The 16,513-nt window shown below is 47.3% G+C and overlaps 1 protein-coding gene across 1 annotated transcript in view; it reads right to left on the reverse strand.

The window, feature by feature from the left end:
- The window catches only part of PFDN1 (prefoldin subunit 1), a 66,433-nt gene that overhangs the window by 803 nt on the left and 49,117 nt on the right, over nt 1–16,513 (reverse strand). The window lies entirely within an intron of this gene.

Raw genomic sequence — 16,513 nt, forward strand, 5'->3', positions numbered from 1 at the left:
GACAGCACAGCCTCTGCCCTGTCCGGTGAGACGATAGGCTGTGGTGAGTTTTGAGAAGCTCTGTCACGTATCTCACCAGGGCAGATGAGTCAGGAAGCAATCTGCTTTTCTCATGAAACTGCTGCCTGCCAGGAATCCAGGACAGTGACACACTGAGTAAAACAGACCTTTTGGAAGTGTACCTACTACCCCATCTGGGTCCTAAATTAAAATCTCAATTTCGACAAGGAGCTTAAACTACTTTAAGGAGGCACATCTGGACCAGGATTACGCAAGATTAGTCAAAGGAAATGATGTCTATATGTTATTTGCCCTGCGGTCACCCCAGAAGTGATTCCCCACTGCTCCCTGCCCTGAGGACACGGCTGTGGCTGCATTCCTGCTTAAGAGACATGCAGGACGCCTCCCTTTCGGAGGACTGCTCAAAATAACCCCCTCCCAGGATGCATGTGGCTGAGCCACCCTGGAGCCAGTAATGCCCTTCCCTTACCCAAGCAGCTGGGGGTTCACTTGGACCACCAAAGTGACCAGATGACCTGGGGAAGCCAGGGCAAGGCCGGGCAGAGGGCAGCTCAGCGGCCTGACGCAGGCCTTGCTGGGGAACCGATCTCCCACCGGAGACAGGACGATGGAAATGAGTGCTTCTCTTGCCTGAGGCCGTGGCCGGTGCCCCTCTAGGTCTCCCTGCCTCTACCTTCTCCCACACGGTCCAGGTATGTATTAAATGATACATTTGGGGACTTGATATAGTTTCCTTTCGGTGCCAAATGCTGAGGCATCCACAAATCTTTATCACAGTTCTTATGTGAACCTCTGGTTCCTGTTTGTCTCCTAACTTCAAATTTCCTGAAGGCTAGAAAGAGCCCTATCTCTCTACTCGTTTCCCATCTGTCTAACGTGCACACAGTTCCTTACAAAAGAACAGGAGCTCCACTAAAAAGCCCCAGTGACCATGATAATTCGACAGCCACAAATGTACACAGTTGCTAAGGAAATTTGCTCAACTACGTGGCTAAGCCTGATTCAGTCCTATCACTGTGATATCAGAGTGAGAACTTAAAACTTCCTTGGATAAACAATTGTTACATGCATCGGTGGGGAGTGAAAAGGGGACAAATACTAGTAACTCCTGACACATCACTGAAGGATGTACAGGTACCAGGTGCTGCCAAGCAGTGAGTGCCGTGTGCCATCTGGGCACCTTTGGGTCCCAGCCCTGTAAGAATCTAAGGAAAAGGCTAGCGGAGCAAGGAAGGTTCTAGCCCTGCAGTGGTCGGCCAGTGCCCAGGTGCCCAGGTCTGTTGCAATCCATCTCTGCCAAACTGCCGCCCCAGGAGCAAAACCAGAAACTTGGAACATTCGCAAGAGCTTTTGCCCTACTGCCCTGGCCTCTGGCCATGCAAATTCAGGCTGTCATCCTCAGCTTTAAAACTCTTCATTCTATCACATCTCTCCCTTCTAGCTCCCTTTCAGGTACAGTATTTTTTCATGACTTTTTACCACTGCCTTTCCTAGTCTTCAAGTTTCAAACATAATGTAAAATGAACTTGTCTATCTTTAAATCTTTAGTTTAAGTAGACTTAACTGGACATTAAAAAAATTTTTTTTCATCCCAACAGATGTAGCATTCCTGAGCACAGCGGTATCTATTTTGTAACTGAATTTCCTTTATTCATTTTCTCTCTTTTTATAGCTGCACCTGCAGCATATGGAAGTTCCCAGACTAGGGTTCAAGTTGGAGCTGCAGGCTTACACCATAGTCACAGCAACTCCAGATCCAAGCCATGTCTGCAACCTTCACCACAGCTCGAGGCAACACCGGATCCTGAACCCGATGATAGAGTCCAGGGATGCAAGTCCAGTGTCCCGCATCCTCATGGACACTATGTCAGGTTCTTAACCCACTGAGCCACAATGGGAACTCTTCTAGCTATATTTCAATAGTTCCTGTTTCATCCTCAAATGTACCGAAGCCCAGAAGGCCCTCATAATCAAAATGGGACCAAAGCATCTGGTGTGGATTGAAATGTATCTCACACAGAAAGATAGGCTGCAGTCCTGACCCCCAGTACCTGTGAAGGCGACCGGATTTGAAACAGGGTCTTTGCAGATGGAACCAAGAGGAGCTCATACTGGATTAGCAGAGACCCTAAATCCAATGATCAGTGTCCTTCCAAGAAGGCCACATAAAGACAAAGAGACACATAGGGAGAATGCCATGCCCTGATGAAGGCAGACAGTGAAGGGGTGCCCCTGCCAGATTACAGAGGCCAAGGATGGCCCCCAATTACCATAAGCTAGGAAGAAGGAAGGAAGGGTTCTTCCCTGGACCCTCCAGAGGGACCATGGCCCTGCAACACCTTGATTTTGGACTTTCAATCCCAGGAACTGTGAAAAAATACATTTCTGAAATTCCCTTTGTGGTGCAGCGGAAACGCATCCGACTAGTATCCATGAGGATGTGGGTTTGATCCCTGGCCTTGCAAAGTGGGTTGGGGACCCAGCATTGCTGTCAGCTGTGGTGTAGGCCACAGACACGGCTCAGATCCCAAGTTGCTGTGGCTGTGATGTAGGCCGGCAGCCACAGCTCCGATTAGACCCTAGCCTGGAAACTTCCATATGTCTCGGGTGCAGCCCTAAAAAGCAAAGAAAAAAAAAAAAAGAAGAAGAAAAGAAAAAATAAATTTCTGTTGTTTTCAATTGCCCAGTTTGTGGTAATCTGGTAATCTGTTATGCAGCCCTAGTCCACCAACACAGCACCTGAAATGAGGGATGCTCCCAGAGACAAAATTTATCCCAAGTTCTTCTAGACCCATAGCTTCTGCCCACACTGAATCACAGAGGCCTAGCTAAGAATCCCTGAAAGTTCCTATGCTGGGATTGTACTTTTCCCAGAAACGCCTGTGGTAGAATTGACCCAAATACAAGTGAGACCATCAGAGAGAATGGAGAAAGTGAAGGAACCAATGATTAAGTTAAATTTTTTCTTCCTTGAATGTCCACAGCTTCTTAAAACCACTAGTCATATCAGAAACTCTATGGACCCTGGTCTTCCCCATTCCTGTAAATACCACCCCGTTCCTGCAGCTGCTCAAGACACAAGCTTTGCCATCATCCTGCATTTTCTTTCTTTCCCATCTGACATCCAACTAAGCAATGGATCCTGCTGGTGCGATCTCAAAACGGACCCCGACTCGGACCTTAATGAACAGCATCCTAAGTGGTCTGCTTTCTTCTACCCTTGACCCCCTTCAGTTTCTTGGCCACACGGTGGCCAGAGTCATCTTTGAACATTTAAAACTCTCCAATGGCGTCCTATCTCTTGCAAAACAAAAGGTAAAGCCTTTTCAAAAAGCTCTGTCTAGTTTTGGAGTTGTGGTTCAGCGGTAACAAACCCAACTAGTATCCATGAGGATACGGGTTCAATCCCTGGCCTCACTGGGTGGTTAGAGATCCTGCATTGCTGTGGCTCTGGTGTAGGGTGGCAGCTGCAGCTCTGATGAGACCCTAGCCTAGGAACCTCCATGTGCCAGAGGTATGGCCCTAAAAAGACCAAAAAACAAAAAAACAAAACAAAAAAAAGTTATGCATAGGTTTTTTTGTTTTAGGGGTGTACCCGTGGCACATGGAGGTTCCCAGGCTAGGGGTCTCATCAGAGATGCAGCCCCCGGCCTACACCACAGCCACGCCAGATCTGAGCTTTGTCTGAGACCGACACCACAGCTCATGGCAATGCCAGACCCTAAACCCACTGAGCGAGGCCAGGGTTCGAGCTCGCAACCTCATGGTTCCTAGTTGGATTCACTTCCACTGCTCCACGACGGGAGCTCCAGCGACATAGTCTTGCTCTTCGCTAACTCTCTGACCTCCCCTCCCTCCCACTCATTTAGCTCTGGGCACACTGGCCTCCAACCCATCAGGCGCGCTCCTGCCTATCCTTTGTCCTGGGGTCTATGGGTAGGAACCCCCGTCTCCAGAGAGCCGAGTGACTTGCTCCTTCGCCTCCTTCAGATCCTTCTCAAAGGTCACCTTGTGGGAAAGGCCTTCTAGATCACAGGCAGCCCACGCTCTATCCTCCTCACCCTGATTTTCCTCCAGAGCGCCCGAGGCCCCCTGAAGCCGCATCTGTCGCCTGCCTGCCTGCCCTCGCGAGAAGAAAGGGTCCCCGAGGGCAAGACTGTGTTCTCCTCCTCGACGCGGGCCCGGTGTCTGGAGGCACGGCTGGTTCACGACAGGAGCTCAGGACGTGCTGCCCACACGTGCCCGCCGCGGGGAAAGGACGCCTGCCTGATGGCCCCGCACGCGCGCCTTCTCGCGTCCTCTCCGCTTGCGGAACGAGGACCGCCCGCCAGAGGGCGCGACGGCAGAGGCCGACCACGCTCCTCCCGCGGGGTGCTTTTCGGGGTCTGGCCCTGCCCTCTGACCTCTGCCCCTAGACTCAAGCTCGGCCCTCACGGATCCCGACGGGCATCCGAATCTTGCTCCCACAAACAGGCCCTAAGAGTCAAGCCCTCACGATGTCCCCGGTCAACCCATGACACTATAGAACAAACCGTCCCAAGTTCCTGTGTCCTGGGGTTGGAAGTCCCGCTCCAGGTGCCATCACGTCGGAGCTGCTGCCACGACAAGGGGGCGATGTTTGCTAGGAAACTCCGGGAGGCGCTTAACCGCCCCCCCCCACCACCACCACCAGGAGCCCCAGGAAGGCCTAGGCGCCCTTCCGCCTCGCCAAGGGACCTCCCTCCAATCCCGTTCCTAGGAAGTTCTCTAGTGCCTTCCAACCACAGAGCTCTGGGTGCAGCCACTCTCTGGTGTGGCCTGGTCCTGACGTCCAATTCTGAGGTTTCCTGTAGGGCTCGGCACGACCAGGGAGGTGACATGGTTGGAGCTACTGCGCATCAGCCTGAGGTTCTTCTTTCCGGGCATCGGACTGAGGAGCTGGTGTTTCATTCCCATCCTCTCACAGAGGAAAGAGGCCAAGTCCAGAACTTTGCTGACATGACACAATCAGACAGACTCCCGAGGTAATTCATCTCGTGACACCATCTCTAGAGACTTTTTTCTTTTCTTAGGAACTTTGCCTCTCTCTCTTTCTCTAAAGTAGTTTTGGTTTGTCTGTCATTTCTTAGGGTGTAGAAAAGTTTCCCCCCTCACTTTTTATTCCCCCACTTGTAAAATGAGGATTTAGACAACCCCAAATTACAAACCCAAGGGCCTCCCTGGGTCTCCTGCTCGCTCAGTTCTGCAGAGCCCTACGACGGCCAGAGGGGCCAGCGGGCCACACGGAGCAAGCTCAGCTAGTGGCCAAAGGCGCTGAAGGCTGAGCAGGCACGTCTTGGCAGGTGGGGTGAAATGCGAAGGCGGCAGGAGGAAGAGAAAAACAAAGGCAAGGCGGGGGCCCAATGAGAGAAGTTAGAAAGGGAAATGAGACAGCTGGGCAGAGCCCCGAAAGTGCAAGTGCTGTGACGGCCTGAGTGGGTGTGGAGTGCTCACCACAGGCAGGAAAGACAGGCCGAACCGGACCGGAACTGGTACAAAAGAAACAAGGGAGCGGAGGATGCTCGTCCACTGTTGAACTCATCTGGGCACATCCACTTCACCGTCAAGGACACAACTGGGCTGCAACGGAACTGCTAAGCTGCACGTGGCTGGGAGACAAACTCAAAGAATGGGAAAGCAATTTTACGCGTGGAGCAGGAGAATAAAAAGAAATCTCAACAGGGGTTACTGTCTTTTAACAAATGCTTTCGAGACATCTTCCAGCGGTCCCTCTCCCGAGAGACAGGCACACAAGACTTGGATCACCTGAGCACTGACCTTGTTGCTCCTCCCAGATGCTCTTTCATGTGCTAAAGAGACTCTGCCGCTGCCACTGTAGGGGTCAGACTCCCGAATCCCACTTTTGATCCCCTGCTCAATCTACCCAAGACAAACCTCTATGCTACGCGAGCATTTCCTCCCAATGACAATGTTTAGCCTTTTAGGCCCCTAGAGTTCATGCGATCTCTACCTACTATCGCCTCCCTAACACATCAGTTTCCCTTAAGTCCCAGAAAAAGGCCCGTCCTCAGACAACCTGAGGAAGAAAGTTCCTAAGTTCAGAGCAAGAAGGGGCAATGTTCCCATGTAAATGGCAGACGGAGATCAGGCCTCCTCCAAAGAGGTATTACATTTGTGGGCACCAAGCTTAAAAGGCATAAGGCAAGCCAATAAATCATGTCAAGTGATAAACACATGACGTAGGTAGGGACATTTGGCTCAGAGAAGATTCAAGGGAGAAGGAACCCAACTATGACCTTCCATATCCAAAGCGATGGCTCTCTTAAAGTGTGGCCCCCAGACCAGCAGCATCGGCAACACTGGGGAACTTGTTAGAAATGCACATTCTTGGGCCCCAAGCCAGACCCACTAAATCAGAAACTCTAGGGATGACACCTGGCAATGTGTTTTCACAAGCCCTCCAGGCAAGTCTGCTGACGTCCAGTGAATTTTGAGAACCTCGTTCAGAAGTGGAAGTCACCAAACTTTTTCTATGCAGGGCCAGACAGTAAATAGTCGAGGTTTTGTGGGGTTGCTTCTATCACAACTATTCAACTCTGCCACTGCAGTGCAGAAGCAACAAAGAAAATACGTCAACAAATGGGCATAACTGTGTTGTAAAAACGCAAAAACAAATGAGCCAGACCTGGCCGGCAGGGTATGGTTTTCGAACCTCTGTTCTTAAAAAAGAGCGAGCCTTCAAAAGGAGCACTGAATCTAACCGGCAGAGGTTTTCTCTTCCAATGAAAACTGCCTCATCAAAGGATAAATTTCCATTCATTCATCCAAGCCTACTGCCAAATGATGGTTCCTCTTTTTTCCCTCCCAAACCCCTGGTTCTTGAAATCAGTAGCATCATGGGGTGCCACCCTCTTCCCCCCTCCTTGCTGCCTCGACCCATCAGTACCCTCATTCAGATGGCTCACTGTCTTTCTCTCCACGACTGCTGCCCCACTCAAGGGGACTTCAACAAGACTGAAGATGATCCATCCAATACCGTGACCGCCTCTCCCCTCACAATTTTCACCTGAGCCACCCAGACCACGGCCGTACCAAGACATCCTGACACCACCAGTAACAGCAGCTCCCCCAGGATTTCAGCTCCACTACCACTACTTCCTACTTTTTTAGCTTACTTCTATCTAGTAACTCTCCCTCCAGCACTTCTTCAACTTTGTCACTCAAGTTTTTCATGATCCATTCTGCTTCCATGCTTCTCCCTCCCACACACAGTCCACTACTTGTATTTATTCTGCTTGTGAACCCCCTTTGCTCCTCTCTCCCTCTGCGGGACTTACCTGGCAAAATGCCAACCCAAGCTAAACCAACCATCGACCATGACTGTTCCCAAATATGTTAGTACCCAAACAGCTGAATGCTGCTGGAGAAAAACACTTAACTGCGCTGCATGGTTTCACTTTACATGCGGGACCATGAATCTCAAATAGGCACTCACCACTATCCAGAAATTCTATTAAAACTTCCTTAATATAGTAACTTGTCTGCTCTCCAAATAACTCTTTCAAGCTTTATCTTGTCTCTTCAACTCTCCTACCCTCTCTCCTCCCCTCTCATTCCCAGCTCACAGAGAAGCGAGAAGCAATCTGATGAGAGCTCCATCTTTCTATGATCAAACCTGCTACCTGACTGACACCTGTACATACACAGGTTTCTTTCCCTATTGTTAAAATAGAGGGTCAGCTCCTATCAAAACACAATCCCTCCATTTGGGTATTGATTCCATCTCCTCAAAAATTTTGTTCCCACAAAATTTTGTTTTCTTTCTTCTTAATCTTCAATTTTGCTTTCTCCGCAAAATCCTTCTTGGCAAGGTGAGTCACTTTAAAAAAACACAGAAAACAAACCCAAAACCTGACCCCTTTCTCATCCCCACATTCCCCATAGTCACTGCCCCCGTTCTCTCCTCCCCTTCTTGAAAAATCTCTTGGACCAATTGTTGGGTAGCTGCTTCCACTTCCTCAAACCTCTCCCATCACGCTTCCCGTCTAATCCCCTGAACTGACTGCATGACTGCAGCCCCGGTCACCAATGATCTCTGTTGCCCAAAGCGGTGTTACGCTGTTCTCTTCTTGCTCAGCGCATTCTTACTCATCGATGGCATTCAACACACTTCCTCTCTTAGCTTTCGAGATCCCACACTCCTATAGTCCTCTTACTCTCCTGCCCACTCCTTCCAAGTCCTCGTTTGCTGACAACGCCTCCTCTACTCAACGTCAAAATGTTGGCACTTTCTGAGAGGCTGTCCCAGAACTCCTATCCCTCTATCTCCGAAACCTCATCTAGTCTCACATCTTTAAACATCACTATGACTTCCGTATTTGTATCTCCGACCCAGACCTCTCCATAATTACAGATTTACACATCAAATTGCTTATAAAACATATCCCCCTGGAGTTCCTGTCGTGGTTCAGTGGTTAACGAATCCAACTAGGAGTCATGAGGTTGCGGGTTTGATCCCTGGCCTTGCTCAGTGGGCTGGGGATCCGGTGTTGCCGTGAGCTGTGGTATAGGTCGCAGACGCAGCTCGGATCCTGCGTTGCTGTGGCTCTGGCGTAGGGCAGCGGCTACAGCTCCGATTCGACCCCTAGCCTGGGAACCTCCATATGCCGCGCGAGCGGCCATAGAAAAGGCAAAAAGACAAAAACAAACAAAACATATCCCCCTGGATGTTGAACCCAAACATCACATGTCTAAGACAAGCACACCTGATGTACAGTCACCCCAGGGCCTCCCAGTCTTCTCCGTCTCAGTGAGTGGCAGTCATCCAAGTGCTCAATTTAAAAACCACAGAAACAAAAAAATACAGAAAGCATCCCTGATTCTTCTCTTTTCCTCATATTCCATACCTCCTATCCAGCCATCAGTCTTAACTTACTTCCAAATATACCCTAAAACCACCCTCTTCTTTCTATACATCTCCACTGCTACCATTCTAGTCCAAACCTCCATCACCCTCGCCTGGATGTTTATCATGGATACTCTGATGAATAAATCAGGTTACTTTCTGCTCAGAACCTTTAATGTCTTCCCATGATACTCTGAATAACATCCAAACTCCTGGAGTTCCCACTGTGGCTCAGCAGTAACAAATCCAACTAGTATCCATGAGGACATGGGTTCAATCCCTGGCCTCACTCAATGGGTTAAGGCTCAGGCACTGCCAAGAGCTGTGCTGTAGGTCGCAGATGTGGCTCAGATCTCACGTTACTGTGGCTGTGGCACAGGCTGGCAGCCTCAGCTCTGATTCAACCCCTAGCCTGGGAACTTCCATATGCTGCAGGTGCAGCCCTAAAAAAAAGATCCAAACTCCTCAACCTGGGCAATAAGGCCCTGCGTGATCTGAACTCTGCCAACCACTACAACTTTACTTCAGTTCTTTCCCCCTTTCACTTGTTTAAACAATTCCACCAACCTTAAGGCATTTGTATCATCTATGCCCTCTACCTAGAATGTTCTTCCTTTGGATACTTTAAAGTGGCTAGCTGCTTCTTTTCATTCCAACCTTAGCTGAAATTTTACCTTTTCAGAGAGGCCTCCTCAATAACCTTCTAAAATACCGCCTTTACTACATGATACTTTTTTGCTTATAGAGTGATTATCTGTATCTGAAAGCAAGTTCCGTAAAAGCAGGGATTTGGTCTGACTTGACTAATGCTTCATCCCAGCACCGAGAACTGACACACGGTGGATTTAACCAACAGTCACTGAGCACTCAATATATGTTAGTCCCAGAGAGCATCGACATCAGAGCGGTGAACAAGTTACTCCCTTATTCACAGCGATTACACTGCTGCAGGGCACACAGACATTGACCTATCATTGCAAGAGGGACTGTGAGGAAAAGCACAGTGTCTGGTAGCGGAAACCCACCTGGTACAATCAAGGAACTCACACAAGTACTTCTGAACTGGCTGAGGATGAGTAGGACTTAATTAAGTGGAGAGTTGGCATGGGGAGAGCGCAATTCCAGGCAAATGGAGCAGCCTGTGCAAAGGGCACATGAAGCAAGGCATGTCTGGCACCAAACGACAGCCAGTGAGGCTGAAGTACAGAACGGGGGGAGTCGGGGAGACAGATAACCTAGAAGGATGGGGCTGGGGAGGGTGAGTCAGATCATGCAGGGTCTTAAGCCATATTAAAGATTTGGTATCAAAGACAATGAAAAACCACTGAATTTTAGGCATGAGTGACAAAAATAAAATTTCCATTGAAAACAAAAACCGGAGTTCCCGTCGTGGCGCAGTGGTTAACGAATCCGACTAGGAACCATGAGGTTGTGGGTTCGGTCCCTGCCCTTGCTCAGTGGGTTAACGATCCGGCGTTGCCGTGAGCTGTGGTGTAGGTTGCAGACGCGGCTCGGATCCTGCGTTGCTGTGCCTCTGGCATAGGCCGGTGGCTACAGCTCCGATTCAACCCCTAGCCTGGGAACCTCCATATGCCGCGGGAGCGGCCCAAGAAATAGCAACAACAAAAGACAAAAAGACAAAAGACCAAAAAAAAAAAAAAAAAAAAAAAAAGAAAGCAAAAACCTTCTGACTGTAACACAGAGAATGAGTTAGACCAGAGCTTTTTGCAGAAAGCCCAGTGAATCACAAATGGGTAAGTGTGTGCAAGATCTAGATCCACTTTGTCCCTCAAGTGGCCGGGTGGGTTCAGGGCAGGCTAAGCCCCTCCCGGCAGCTGCCTCAGCCTTGCCTAGCCTTTGTCCACTTACCCTAGCGAATCATGCCAATCTTGCTCTCTGGGTGTGTGATGGAAAACGGGTTGGAAGCGCTGGGGTAGAGAATACAAGTGTGAATGCTGAGAAATCAATGAGGAAGCCAGGGCAATCATCTTAGAAGGACGTGACACTATTTAAGTGGTGGCAGTGGAGACAGAGAATAGATTTAAGAAATATTCTGGAGAAAAATCAACAAAAGGACTCCACCAAGCCCTTCACCATGACCTTCATTATTTATCAGAACTTGGCGGGGGAGGGTAAAGAATACTCCCAAATGGACCAGGTTTGCAGGGAAGGTTATAAATTTAGTTTTAGACATGCTGAATTTAAGATCCCTGTGAAACATCCAATTGAGAGGTGAGAGGAAAAACACACTGGGTTTGCAGTTCACAGAACCAGTCTAGGCTACAGCTATACTTTTGCATATAGGGAGTACCTGAAGCCCAGAAAAAGGTTGGACTTCCTAGAGAAACAATACAGAATACAGGACTTAGACTTATTAAAAACTGAACTTAGTAAGATTGGAAGAAAAAAGAGGAAGCAGCCAAGAACGCAAAAAAGGAGGGACACTGTGCCATAGACACCAAGAGAAGAGTCGTTCAGGCAAAAGGAGAGAGCACTAGAAATCACTGGATGTATTCAAGTAGGAACGATATGGCAGAAACGGCTGAAGGAAGGGGAGGGGGGTGCTCTATCAAGTGGCCTCTGGGATATCTTCCAATTTTAATAAGTCTATGGCTTTTTGAGACCTGACCCTAAAACTCCATGAAGGAAAAGTACTTGATATTTTAACTGTCACAGATGAGCCCTAAGAGCATGCATACTATAGTGTCAGGACAAATAATTTTACCTCCTGTCTACAAAGAAGACACTGAGCTTCATACAGGTCCAACACAAGGGTTGTAGAAGTATCAGTATAACTACACCCAAGGAAATTATTAGGAGGGCTGAAATGCTACATTCAGAAAATAAAGGAGCAAAGAAAATGTCTTTCAGAGATCACACAATGCCACAGCTGAGAACTGTGTGTGGTATAAACGTACTAACAGTATGCTAAGCAGGACAAGGATTTGTCTGATTCAGGGCCTGAGGAAAAGAGATCAGAAAAAGGACGCACAAAGACCACTACCAATATCACAACCCTGGGGTCCCTGATTCCTTTCTAATACAAACCCAAAAAACTCCCCAAAATTAGAGTCCACCCAGGACACTTTTCTAAGTTCCATTATATATGACAAATAAATGTATACAATACATACTAAAGAAATCTCATGAAAACAAATTTTAGAAAAGCAAGATAGTTCCTAATACACATTATTTTTCCTGTGTTTCTCCAGGATCAGAAAGCCAAGTATTTATCAATAAGTACTAGTAGGAGTTCTCATTGTAACTCAGTGGTTAACGAATCCGACTAGGAACCATGAGGTTGCTAGTTCCACCCCTGGCCTCGCTCAGTGGGTTAAGGATCCGGCATTGCCGTGAGCTGTGGTGTAGGTTGCAGTCGCTGCTCGGATCCTGCGTTGCTATGGCTCTGGTGTAACCCAGCAGCTACAGCTCCGATTAGACCCCTAGCCTGGGAACCTCCACATGCCGCGGGTGCAGCCCTGGAAAAGACAAAAATAAATAAATAAATAAATAAGTACTATTAAAACTCTACAAGTCCTCCAAGCTTTACAGTATCAGTTTGCTTCAGTTTGCCCTATCCTTACAAGAAGAGCAAGAAGATCGAATCAGCAGCGCTTACTATGGAGTGTGGCCTGTAGGCACGGTAAAGGGGCAGGTGAATGAGGGTGTGCCTCCTGAGAGAGGAAGTAAGGGCGACACCTTACATTCTTGGAAGTGGAGGTGTAACTGACTCACCTGTGGCGGCAAGACCAACATGCAAGAATGTGTGGCAAAAGCCTAAAGTCAGGCCACTCCTACTATGCTCCAAACAAGTCAAGAATTTCTATCTTCTTACAATTCAATAGCAAAAAGATATACAATCCAATTTAAAAATGAGCAAAGGGAGTTCCTGTCATGGCTCAGTGAAAACGAATGTGACTAGGATTCATGAGGATGCAGGTTCGATCCCTGGCCTCTGTCAGGGGGTTAAGGATCCGGCGTTGCCGTGATCTGTGGTGCAGGTAGCAGACGCAGCTCCAATCTGGCTTTGCTGTGTCTCTGGTGTAGGCCAACAGCCGTAGCTCTGATTCAACCCCTAGCGCGGGAACCTCCATAGGCTGCGTGTGCGGCCCTAAAAAGACAAAAAATAAAAATTAAGGGGGTTAAGGATTCTTTTTTGGGGGGGGGGGTTCCTGTCTTTTTGCCTTTTCTAGGGCCGCTCCCACGGCATATGGAGGTTCCCAAGCTAGTGGTCTAATGGGAGCTATAGCCACAGGCCTACGCCACAGCAACACAGGATTCGAGCCGTGTCTGCAACCCACACCAAAGCTCACAGCAATGCCGGATCCTTAACCCACTGAGCAAGGCCAGGGGTCGAACCCGCAACCTCATGGTTCCTAGTCAGATTCGTTACCACTGAGCTACGACAGGAACTCCAAGGATTCAGGGTTTCTGCAGCTGTAGCACAGGTTCAATCCCTGGCCCAGGAATTTCCACATGGTCCAGGAACAGAAAACCCAACACACACACACACACACGCAAATAAAAAATAAAAATGAACAAAGGATCCTCAAATAAACATTTCTCCAAAAAAGATATATTAAAGGCCAATAAACATATGAAAAGGTGTTCAACATCACTGTTCACTGGGGAAATGCAAATAAAAACCACAATGAAATTCTACTTCATACCCACTAAGGAGGCTATAATCAAAAATGGGAAATAAGTGTTAGCAAAGACATGGAGACATCAGAACCCTCATATACTGATGGTCAGAAATGTAAAATGATGCAGCTGCTATGGAAAAGTTTGGCAGTTACTAAAATTACCATATGACCCAGCAATTCCAAACTCCAACGTATATACCAACCAAGAGAAATGAAAATAGGTGTTCTAACAAAAACCTGTGAATGTTGACAGCAATACTCATAATAGCCCAAAAGTAGAAATAACCCAAACTCCCATCAACTGATGAGCAGATAAACAAATGTGGTATACCCATATAATGGAATATTATTCAGCCATAAAAAGGAATGAATTACTGATATATGCTACAGCATATATGAACCTTAAAAACACTAAGCTAAGTGAAAGAAGTCAGACACAAAAGCCACATACTACATTATCCATTTATATGAATATCCAGAACAGGCAAATCTATTGAGACACAAAAACAGATTAATGTTTGCCAGGTGCTAGGGAATGGGAAATGAGCAGTGAACCCAACCAGTATCCATGAAGATACGAGTTCAATCCCTGGCCTTGCTCAGTGGGTTAGGAATCCAGCGTTGCCATGAGCTGTGGTGTAGGTCGCAGATGTGGCTCAGATTCTGAGTTGCTGTGGCTGTGACGCAGGCCAGCAACGGTAGCTCCAATTCGACCCCTAGCCTGGGAACTCCCATATGCCACAGGTGTGGCCCTAAAAAGCAAAAAGCAAAAAAAAAGGTATTCTGGGAGAGCCAATGGACAAACAAGGGCAAGGAAACTTCTATGTGATCACTACTACTTTCCAATCGAGTAACATATTTATACAACTAAAAAAATAGAGATATGACAACCGGAAACTCATAAAAGGACCTGGAGACAGTGAAAACAAGTAAGAGCTCAAAGCCACTAAAAGCCCATATGCGTGACTCATGGGCACCTCCTCTGCTGATTTATAGAGGTCATCAGAGGGCAAACTGAAAACTACAAACACATTCTAATATCAAAGAACTACTTATAAAACTTCCAAAAAGTCCTGACTTTCTTTTCACCAAGAAAAAGAAAACTCATAGTTTTACCTGTCTGTATCACCAGGAATTCGCTATTCTCTAAGCTAAACCTCTGGGTCAGACAAGCAACTCAGGGTCTTTGCTCATGGCTCTGAGTATTCTGAGGGGCACTGAGAAGTCAGATCACATCACATAGTGACACTTAGTGATCCAGGGTGACACAGGGGCTCATATCATAATGAAATCACTCTATAGACCAGACGTCACAGCTGCCACTTGTCCAACTCCACACCCACCCAAGTTACCATGGAACTGGTACAAACAGAATGTAGTTTAATATGCTATTAGCTCTGATCTAAGTAGCTGACATAACACCAATTAAATTTTAATGACACTGGAGTAATAAAAGAACATTTGGCATACTTCTCTTTGCAAACATGATTCAAGGGGTGGTTTTCCTTCTGCCTTTTCTTCCATTTCCAGATGCTAGGCCACTCAGAAGTCACTTCAAATCTCCTTAATCAAAGAACTGGTGTTTGGGGGGGTATCATTTTATAAGAAAAGGACCACTTATACGAGAAGGATTAGTTACTGGGAGTATCCCCATGGCATAAGACTCCCCGTTTCTTTCAGAGTACAGGTCAATGACACAGTGACTGCAATCTGGACTCTTGGGTTCCCACTCTGATCTCCCTTCTCCTTCTGACTGATTCTGGTTCTGGCTCTGTGAACAACATGGGATCTCCATTTCTAAAATATAAGCAGAAGTCACAAAGTTTATGAGATGGCTTCACCACAGAATCCATGGCTATTAGGAAGTAAGATAAGCAAGTATCACTAATTTGCTGGCACTTGCATATCCTTGAGCCCACTGACTAGACCCACCAATGTCTCTATTTATGCTACACGTGGAAGGAGTCATCAGGCCCTCTGGCCGCACTTACAAGGTATATACTGAAGCTATTAACAATGGGTTCTTTAGAAATGGAAAGATATCCCATGTCTTAGACTGGAAAAATACTGGTAAAATGGCCATACTACCCAAAGCAATCTACAGACTTAATGTGATCCCTCTCAAATCACCCGTAACATTTTTCCTAGAACTAGAACAAATACTCCTAAAATTTGTATGAAACCACAAGAGACACAGAATTGCCAAAGCAATCCTGAAGATAAAGAACAAAGCTGGAGGCATAACCCTACAAGACTTCAGATGATACCACAAAGCCAGAGTAACCAAAACAGTGTGGTACGGGCACAAAAACAGACATAACGATCAACGGAACAGAACAGACAGCCCCAAAATAAACCCACACACCTATGGGCAAGTAATCTTCAACCACAGGAGGCAAAAATAGACAATGGGGAAAAGACAGCCTCTTGAGAAAGTGGTGTTGGGAAAGCTGGACAGCTACATATAAATCAAGGAAGTTAGAACACTCCCTCACAGCACACTCAAAAATAAATTCAAACTGGCTTCAAGACTTAAATCTAAGACATTACACCATAAAGGTCCTAGAAGAGAACAAAGGCAAAATATTCTCTGACATAAATCATGCCACTGTTTCCTTAGGTCAGTCTACCAAAGCAATAGAAATAAAAGCAAAAATAAATACATGGGACCTAATCACAGCAAAGGAAACCAAAAACAAAGTGCAAAGACAACCTACGGAAAAATATCTGCAAATGATGCAACCAGCAAGGGCTTAATTTCCAAAATATACAAACAGCTCATGGAGCTCCCGCCGTGGCTCAGAGGTTAACGAATCCGACTAGGAACCATGAGGTTGCGCGATTCGATCCCTGGCCTCACTCAGTGGGTTACGGATCCGGCATTGCCGTGAGCTGTGGTGTAGGCTACAGACACGGCTCGGATCCTGAGTTGCTGTGGCTCTGGCATAGGCTGGCGGCTACA

This window comes from Sus scrofa, chromosome 2 (genome assembly GCF_000003025.6).
Source record: "Sus scrofa isolate TJ Tabasco breed Duroc chromosome 2, Sscrofa11.1, whole genome shotgun sequence".
Classification (NCBI taxonomy): Eukaryota; Metazoa; Chordata; class Mammalia; order Artiodactyla; family Suidae; genus Sus; species Sus scrofa.